Genomic DNA, 10194 nt, shown 5'->3' with positions numbered 1-10194 from the left:
GGCGGCAAGCCTCGCAAAGCTGACGGTATAGGAAGGCAAGTATAGCCGAGCCCCAACTCCTATTGTCGGCATCCTCCCAATTCAAAAGGCACGGGATGTACATCTAGGACGCCGTGTCTCTAGTGCCGTCAGGGAAGAGAACCGTACCTAACATGTGGAGGACGTAGGCCCGATAGTAGTATGTCACGGTCTCGGCGTCTACGTTGGGTGGGCACTCCCAAAACTGCTGACGAAGCCACCTTAGGGACACCCCACTGCTGCGCTGTTTCTTGCTAGCCTCAACTACCACTAGGGGCCGTCCCAAGAAGTGCTCAACCCACTGCTGCCATCCTTTAGACTCCGTGTCTCCTGTCACTGGGAATCCTTGGATTTTGACTCCAAGGATCATGGCAACGTCCTCGAGAGTGACCGTCATCTCCCCGCATGGTAGGTGAAAGTTGTGTGTCTCCGGACGCCACCGATCTATCAACGCCGTCAGCGCCGCTGGGTTGAAAGGTGGCGTGCCTCGACGACAAACACGAGTAACGGTAGCAAGGTTCGCCAGCTTCAGGAGGGGCGTGTACCTCTCGTCGTAGACCATGGTCGTAGAGGCCTCATGTGTCATTGGCCTCAGCACATTCAAAACCTGCAAAAAAAAGACAAGCATGAAAAAGTATTAGTTCATGTCACTTTATAAAGAGCATGGACTATAGAGCAAAACATGAACAATGCAATGTTTTCATACGAATTGTTGAATATACCTCTCCGTTCTCGATCCTCCGAGCCCGGTGGTGCTCATCGAACCTTGGATCAAGAAGGGGGAACCGATCCATCCTGCAACATAAGCAATGCCAAACCATTAGTATAAGTTAAAGCATGTGTATGTAGTACGAAGTAACATAAAAATAAAAAAACAAAAGTAAACCAATGTACCATTACACAAAGCAATTCTAGTAGCTAGCTTGATGGATACCTGTTGTCTAAGTAGTTCAGGACATTTTCTCTTATTGTGGCCCGGCTTATGGCAACCAGAGCAACGGCTCTTTTGGGTGTCCTCTACAAAATGTCTCCCAACCTTACTCGTGGTTGATCTACCTTTCGTGGCTCGGTCCATGTCCATCCTGAACCGCTTCCGCCGCCTAGGTCCTCTACTCTTCCAGAGTAAACCAAGATCAGCCACATACTTGGGGCCATCATAAGTAGGCCATTGACTCTCATCAAGAAATGGCTCGAACTAAGGATTCCAGGTGCTCATTAGGTTCCTCAAAGAGAACTCCACGGCCATACGGGGAGGGACCTCAGGGTCAACACGTCTAAGGTGACAGGCTGTAATCATGTGGGAGCAAGGCCTATGGTATATGATCGGTTTTCCACACGTACACTTGTTCTCATTTATCACTACTTTATGTTTTCGAGCACCTCGGTCTTCACCACCAATGTTAGTTCCGCCACCCTCTAGAATCTCATATCCATGGTTGATCAGATCGAAACATGAACCCTTCTGTCGTTTAGACTTTTTCTTTGAGAAAGCTAGTTCCTGAGATGCTAAAAGTGGCCAAGCTTTGCCTGCTGTCCATAGAGACCTCGCATGCTTCTTCCTCGAAACGAACCAAGAATTCAACTTGTAGAAGGTGAATGAGGCAATAGCAGTCACAGGCAGACCACGACAACCTCTTAGAAGGCTGTTGAACATCTCTGCCATGTTACTAGTCATGAAGCCCCATCTCCAACCACCCGTGTCATATGCAAGTGACCACTTATCCTTCGACACCATCAACTCGCTCAAGAATTGCCTGCCATCAACATTTGTGGCTAACTTCAGGGCATCTAACTTGTCTTTAAATAATTGAACCTCTTGCTGCCTGCAAACCTCCTCAAATAATTTGAAGTTGTCCTTTGTGTGATCACGCCTTATAAGATTATGAGCAAGATGTCTGGTGCATCACCGGTGATGTATTTGGCCGTAACCAGGAATCTCTTGTTCTACGACATTCAGAATGCTAGCATGCCTATCGGATATCACACAAACATCACGTCCCAGACCAATTACCACTTGTCTTACTAGCCTAAGAAACCAACACCAACTATCCGTGTCCTCCTTCCGAACAATCGCAAAGGCCAATGGCACAAGCTGGTCCTCTGCATCTGTCCCAATACAAATAAGCATTGTGCCTTCAAATTTCCCTGTAAGAAAGGTCCCGTCAATTGAGACGACGGGCCTGCAATGCTTGAATGCTTCGATGCTCTGCCCGAATGCCCAAAACGCCCTTCCAAATACCTGGCTACCATTCCTTGTTTCACCCTCCTTAGGTAAATACTCGAAGTGCATCCCAGGATTTACAGCCCTCATTGCGTTCAACATTACAGGGAGGCACTCATAAGCTTCTTCCCAATTTCCAAATATTATTTCCAGTGCACGCTGCTTTGCCCTCCATGCTTTCCCATACTTGACATAGTAATTGTACCGTTGGAAGATGATCTCAACCAACGCAGACACCATAATGGTTGGCATATGCTTCACCACGGGGCATAATTGCCTTGCAATGAACCTAGAATTGAGCTACAGATGGTTCTCTTCTACCTCAGCAGTGGCACAAACATGTGGTTGCTTCACTGAGGTAATCTTCTATTTGCCTGCCTTCGTCTTCCTAGCACATACTCTCCAACCACACTGTTGTTCTTTATAAGCAACAGTGTACCTCTTCTCCTTGAATGAATTGATGACCCTAAAAGGTCGGTTGTGTACAATGGAGTACTCTTGCAACCATGATTTCAACTCATCCATGGTAGCAAACAATATGCCCTTCCGTATGATGAGGCAACCGCTAACATCAGGCACAGTTGTATCACTTGGCCCACCATCAGCTACTGCCCTATGACCATGGCTAAGGTCCTCGAAATCATCAACTAGTGGATCTCTTCAAGGCAAGACCCTAGACAATATCTCTATTTCCCTAAAATTCAGACGACCAACAGGGCGATCGTCATCAGAGTCTTCGGCTATCTCCTCTACGAAGGACTCATCATCTCCAGCTATCTCCATGTCAAAACGGTTCGTAGCCCTAGCATCACCAAAGTCTTCTTCACTACTAAGATCATCTTCATCGCTAAGCTCATCCTCAATAGAAAAGTCTCCGCTAGCGTCGTCCAAACCTTCTTCTGCATCAACAATTACATAATCATCATCCTCTTCATCACTATCATGATTGCCCTCACTATCAGTAACCGGATTCTCTTCCTCATCTCCACCGTAGCCTAGTTGTGTGACAAGTATTTCTTCTTCAGGCAAAGGACCATAACCTATGTGAGCGGGGGAAGATGGCCATGCTTCGAAGTTATCATTTCCTAAGCCGAACTCCTTACTTACTACTAAATCCAAAGATCACACTTCTGAGGCTAATACAACTGTCTTGTAATCATTCCATTCAGTCTCGCTTGTAATTTTGAGCAACCGCTTGATCCGAGGACCCTTCGATGACCCAACATCTATGACACCTTCAAACTGAACATGCACGTCTCCTTCATTCCAGCCTAACTTAATCTTCACTCGCTCCACTAACTGGGTCAAAGATGGTGTTTGTGAAAAAATCAACAACTCCTCACACATGTCCAGAAATTCTAAACTATCATCTCTTGTCCTAACAATACGGCCTCCATGATGCAACCTCACTAATTTATCCATCTACAGCCATCACACAACAAGTAGTGTAACATATGAATATATTTCAATCCAATAAGTAGAAACTAAAATATATCATTTCATCGTTTTTCAACCCCAACAACATAATCATTTCTAGTCATAACAAATTGAAATGTAATGACCAACAAATAAATAAAATACATAGTAACCCTAATGACCAACAAATAATTAACCCTAATGACACCTACAATAAACAAATAACCCTAATGACCAAAATAACTAGAAACCAAACTAACCTAACATGTTCATCACATAAAACAGTTAAACAACAATGCACTCAATGATCCTAAGCCATACATTTTGCAAATACAAACACAAATATACCAAATCACCAAACAACCATGATTCCAAATGATTAGGGACAATGTAAGCACATCTACGCGGATAGAATGGAGGAGTGGAGGGACCATTACCTCGAGGAAGCTTCGGGAGTCGAGATCGTGGCACCGGGGGTCGATTTTGGGGGTTAGGGTTTGCTGGCGGCGCGGGGGAGAAGAGAAAGAGAGAGAGGCCGGCGGTTTCAGAATGAAGGGAGGAAGAAGAAGGGGCCTCGGCACGGCCTAAAGGGTCCAGACCTCGGCGTTGAGTTGGGTCAACACCGAGGTCTAGAGGCTCGGCGTTAAGTGACCCAACGCCGAGCTGCTGGGCCACCGTGCTTTGTTGGGCCGCCTGGGCCGCGCTCCGGATGGGGCCAGAGCTCGGCGCGCAGTCCGACCGCGCCGAGGTTGGGTACTTGGCGTCGGCTGACATGACGCCGACATCTCGGACCCACGCGCCAACGTGTCGACGACGACCCCGGTCGTCCGTGACGTGGCAATACCTCGGCGTCGAGTGAAACGACACCGAGCCTCATATCTCGGCGTCATGTGCTAAGACGCCTAAAAATTGTCTATTTTCAGAAAATGTTTTAACGTTGGTATTTTTCTAAAAATTGTTTTCAAAAGAGACCAAAATACGAAAATTTCACATGAAGCTGCATGCGCGCGCATCCGCCGGCTTTCAGTCGACGTTTAGCTAGCCGCCCGCTCCACTCTTTCTCTCCTTTTCTCTCTCCGCCAGCAGTGATTTTTCTGACGTGGCTGTGCTCTCCGCCGGCCTTGCTGGCTCCATAATACTTGCTCTAAAAGGTATTTGAACGGGTTACACTCCTTTCGTTATGACAATACAGCGAATCCGTTTTGCGGGACGGTAAACTGTGAAACCAGTTTTTGACGGTGGTTGAATTGCCGAAATCGGGCCCGCCGAAATCTCTCTCCAGGCTGCAAGCAAACCTTTCGCCCCCTTAAACCCTCGTCAAAACCGCTGCACACCGAATATTTCCATTTCTACCCTTTCCTCGCCTCCGCCCCCTGCCGCCGCCGCCGTCGCCGCAGCCATGGCGTCGCGGCGCTGCCTCCTGCGCCTCCTCTCGAGCCGCCTCGTTCCTCAGAGATCTCAACCTCTTGCACCGGTCTCGATCGCGACCCGAACTCTGACCTCTTTGTCCGAGCCCCTAGGTCCCCCAGCTCCCCGGGCCCTCCTCTCCCCCCGGCTGTACTACCCCTCGCGCTGCCACTTCGCGACCCGCTCCTCCGGTGACGAGGACGACGACGAATACGAAGAAGAGCACTACGACGAGGAGGGGAGCGAGGGGGAATGGGGGGACGAGGACGAGGAGGTGGCGGCGAAGAAACCGAGCGGGAAGACGGAAGAGGAGAAGGTAGCGGAGGCGGCGGAGATCGGCTACAAGGTGTTGGGACCGCTCGGGGCTGACGAGAAACCCTTCAAGCCCTACGAACCCGTCTTCGCTGTCGTACAGGTCTGCTCCATTTGTCACCAGTCTTTCGATTTTTGAGGCTGGGGTTTGGATCTAGTGCGTGATTGCGTGTGATTATTTCTGCCTGCAGATCGGCTCGCATCAATTCAAGGTGAGCAATGGCGACTCCATCTTCACGGAGAGGTTGAAGTTCTGTGATGTGAATGACAAGGTAAGAACTGCACTCATAGTGCGACCTGACTTTTGTGTGATTTGGGCATTTGACTGTAATTAGTTAATGAGGCTGTGACTTGTGTGATTAATAGTTGTGATGTTTGACTGTTTGAGGTTGCGTAGTATGGAAGCTTTATGTTCTTTCCTGTTTCATGTGTTATCTTCATATATAGTTAAATTGCAATAAGATAATGTTGCTATACTTGATCGTGTGATGGTATTTAGAATTTCCTGAACTTGTAATGGAACCTCAGTGGCCAGTGATATAACTCTTTTTATCTACTAGGGCTTGGACCAGTAATTCTGCTCAAATTTATGTTGAAACTGAGCCTTGGACCATAGGTTCTAGTTATTTAATCTAGGAGAATGTATTTTTAGTCTCATATTTTCTTCTGGATTCCTAGATCAAGATTGTAGCATCTTGAGTTGTGATTAGTGGATTGAGAAGGATTATTGTTCAGGCCTTGTTGTTTTAGTTGGATATATGTAGTATGTCGGTATGTGTTTTTCATGATATTTTCTTTAGTTTATTAAAAACTACAAGTTAAGAAGCGCAATGTACTATGTGGCTTCATGAATTCCTTTTATGATGCTACCAACTAGCATAGGTCTCTTTGTGGCATCCTGTGTATTTTAGTATATTCATGATTTGCTGATGGTGCTGTTGTCTGATTGACTTTACTGCAGTTGGTCTTAAAACCGAGTTCTCATGCTTGGTTCGCAAACTCAAACAGTTATTGGGAGGCCAATACTACCTGATGCTGCTGTTCATGCTGTTGTAGAAGAACACGTAAGATGAACAGTTGAACCACTGATTTCTTGACCTCTGTTTTTTTTTTGTTGCTACAACATTTTTCACTATTGAAATTTATGAAATGATTACTAAACTCAGTTTTATCAAAACAAGTCAATAAATGTATCCGCTCGATTAGTGGAATTTTGGAATGCAAAATTTCAGGCACTTTCTGTGTATCTGTGTATCAAAACAATTCAGGCCCTTTCTGTGTATCTGTGCCAATTTCAGATTTATTTGAGTGTATTTATTTTAGTAATTTGGTTGGTATGCATGCCTATCTACTTACTTAGTAGTGACAATTTAAACCTACTGAGTACTGATTTTGATGCATTTGAAGTGGCCTAGCTGATAGGACTATAGGAGTAGTCACATTGACAGCGCTGGAGAAGCCTTATATCCTTATTTCAGTTGTGATAATCATCTGCATTTTGTACACATTTTCTAGTGTACTGTTATGTTTGTATTACTTGACGATTATATTTTGTAACATGTAAATCGTGCATCTCATTCTTTATTTAATCAAGCCTTGTCCTGAAGGCATGTTCAAGTATAGAGTGGTAAAATGTTGTTGTGTATTTACTCAACAGAAATTTACAATTTACTAGATATTTGCTGAGGACTACCTATCTGATCGGTTGATGACCATGTTGGGTTGCATCATTCTTATGCTTATAACTTGAATGACATCTGATGAGCTTGAGTTATAGTAATCCCTCCGTCCCCAAATAAATCAATTCCTAGAATCTGTGCAAGTCAAACTATCTTAAGTTTGACTAACTTTATAGGAAAGAGTAACAACATATATGACATAAAATGAGGATATTATGAAAATATATTTTACGGTATATCTAATGATACTAATTTGATGTCATAAATCTTCACGGTTTTTTTTCTAGAAATTCGGTCAAAGTTTTAAAAATTGACTTAAGACAACGATAGGAATCTATTTATTCAGGGACAGAGGGAGTACTGATTATAGATTTTGCTGACACCATATGCTTATATAATCTATAAACCATGGTTTTCTATTTGTTTTAATAATTGCCAAAGATAGGAGTATGAAAAATATATCTTTCAATCTTTATGTCAACATGCACATATTGTGTTGGCATTACCTTGCCAGAGCTCATTTTGATTTAATTGTTTGTTGTGACATATTGATGTACTAATTTGAGTTCAATTTCTCTTGATAATCTTGTCAGGCCTTAGATGCAAAAGTGATCATATTCAAGAAGAAACGGAGAAAAAATTACCGCCGAACAAAGGGCCATCGTCAGGTACATTTTATGCTGTGTTTAGTTTCACTAGTATACACTGTACCCCAAAGAAACCATGAATGCTTCCTTGGTACTTGCCTTGTCCATGTGGATCATGTAGTTCTTACTGTATGCTGTAACCTTTTACAGGAGTTGACAAAACTGAGAATAACCAACATTGAAGGAATAGATAAGCCAGAGACTGCTGCTGTTGCTGCCTAAATTCAGGGCAAAGAGATAGTAACAGCGCCTTTTGTTTATGGCAGCAAGGCCTGCCTAGGCAACCCTTTTGGCCGATCTTATAAGTTCAGTCAGATTTTGATAGTCGATAGCAGTGAAATGTCGCTTCTTTTCTTGTTAATTCAAAGGTTAGAAACTGTCAGCATTCGGACTCGGGTACAGTATCTGACATGATGCCAATGTACTGAGCAGTTTGGGTGGTGTGGATCGGCCGTTGTAGTTTACAGTGACACTTCATTTTTTGTTAGCTTTATGTGCACATCCTTTATATATGTGTTCTGAAAGTCTGATAAATCAGTTCAATGTTGACTGATAGAGTGTAATAATGAAACAGCGGTGCTTCGTTTCTGCCTGGTCCGATGTCTGAAACTGTAAGCCCTGGCTTACGCAAATGTAGCTGCCATGCTTGCTTGCACTCTTGGTATCGCGAGAATTTGCAGCTTGTAACATCCAGGGTGCACGTTTTGCTTGTGGTAAATTGCCCCAGCTTCCTAGTGCCGATGCACCAGAAGTTCAGAACTGAAAGTGTCCAGTTCCAATACTAATCTGAAACACTTTGTCTCGCTCCGATACTAATCTGAAACACTAGTTGCTCTGTCGGAGTTATCTGTTCGCTCGCCGTTGATAATAACTGGATGTCACCCAGTTCCGTGGCTTCCGTCAGTTGCGCTTCTGCAGTCGACTAGATCCGTTTTGATTGAAATTGCACTTTGTGTCGCCTCCAGTCACTTTCTGTATGGTAATTATTATTTACTCCTAAAGAAAAAAAAAATTTACTAATCCTTCTTGACCTCTCTCGTTCCGTCGAGTCAACGTAGCAGCTAGAGGCCGCGTGTTTAATTATTCATTGGGCTGATTGTTTTTTTTCTTTTTAAAAAAAAAACTTTCTTCACCCTGGCATCCACCTTGCAAATTAACAACAACAACAACAACAACAAAAACAACAACAAAGCCTTTAAGTCCTAAACAAATTGGGGTAGGCTAGAATTGAAACCCAACAGAAGCCATCAAGGTTCAGGCACGTGAATAGCTGTCTTCCAAGCACTCCTATCTAAGGCTAAGTCTTTGGGTATATTTCATCCTTTCAAGTCTCCTTTTATTGCCTCTACCCAAGTCAACTTCGGTCTTCCTCTGCCTCTCTTCACGTTACTATCCTGACTTAGGATTCCACTACGCACCGGTGCATCTGGAGGTCTCCGTTGCACATGTCCAAACCATCTCAACCGGTGTTGGACAAGCTTTTCTTTAATTGGCGCTACCCCTAATCTCTCACGTATATCATCGTTCCGAACTCGATCCCTTCTTGTATGACCGCAAATCCAACACAACATACGCATTTCCGCGACACTTAGCTGTTGAATATGTCGTCTTTTCGTAGGCCAACATTCTGCACCATACAGCATAGCAGGTCTAATCGCCGTCCTATAAACTTGCCTTTTAGCTTCTGTGGTACCCTTTTGTCACATAGGGACACCAGACGCTTGCCCGCCACTTCATCCACCCTGCTTTGATTCTATGGCTAACATCTTCATCAATATCCCCGTCCTTCTGTAGCATTGATCCTAAATATCGAAAGGTATCCTTCCTAGGCACTACTTGACCTTCCAAACTAACATCTTCCTCCTTCCGAGTAGTAGTGCCGAAGTCACATCTCATTATACTCAGTTTTAGTTCTACTAAGTCTAAAACCTTGGACTCCAAAGTTTCCCGCCATAACTCTAGTTTCTGATTCACTCATGTCTGGCTTTCATCAACTAGCACTACATCGTCCGCGAAAAGCATACACCAAGGGATGTCCCCTTGTATGTCCCTTGTGACCTCATCCATCACTAAAGCCAAACAAATAAGGGCTCAAAGCTGACCCTTGATGTAGTCCTATCCTAATCGGGAAGTCATCCGTGTCTCCATCACTTGTTCGAACTCTAGTCACAACATTGCTGTACATGTCCTTAATGAGCCCGACGTACTTCGTTGGGACTTTATGTTTGTCCAAAGCCCACCACATAACATTCCTTGGTATTAAGCGTTAGTCACTCTAACGGTTCAAGTCTGACAGTTGTCAAGTTTGTGGCTATTGGCCACTGACCGACATGTCTGGCCACTTTGAAGTTTGCTGAGTTGGACAGTAACGGTCATGTTTTGAATGGGGGTGTATAAATACATCTCCTACTCATCCAATTTAGCTCTCTTGGCCATTTGTTCTACTGAGAAACACCTTTGTAGTGTAAGGGAGGGCAAGAGCCTGGTGGGGTGG

General features: G+C 44.4%; 1 long non-coding RNA gene and 1 pseudogene across 1 annotated transcript; one reads left to right on the top strand and one right to left on the bottom strand.

Annotated features, from left to right (window-relative positions):
* Positions 1-530: 530 nt before the first annotated feature.
* On the bottom strand, positions 531-1219 carry LOC136516478 (uncharacterized). Its single transcript, XR_010774076.1, has 3 exons — positions 953-1219; positions 741-813; positions 531-625 (listed from the first exon to the last, which is right to left on the bottom strand). It is a non-coding gene; the product is annotated as an uncharacterized lncRNA (long non-coding RNA).
* Positions 1220-4955: 3736 nt separating this feature from the next.
* Positions 4956-8284, top strand: LOC136518654 (large ribosomal subunit protein bL21m-like; annotated as a pseudogene).
* The last annotated feature ends 1910 nt before the right edge of the window (positions 8285-10194 follow it).

The sequence above is a fragment of the Miscanthus floridulus genome, chromosome 17, assembly GCF_019320115.1.
Source record: "Miscanthus floridulus cultivar M001 chromosome 17, ASM1932011v1, whole genome shotgun sequence".
In the NCBI taxonomy this organism is placed as follows: Eukaryota; Viridiplantae; Streptophyta; class Magnoliopsida; order Poales; family Poaceae; genus Miscanthus; species Miscanthus floridulus.
Note: the sequence above shows the minus strand (reverse complement) of the source record. Positions and strands in the feature narration are given on the sequence as shown.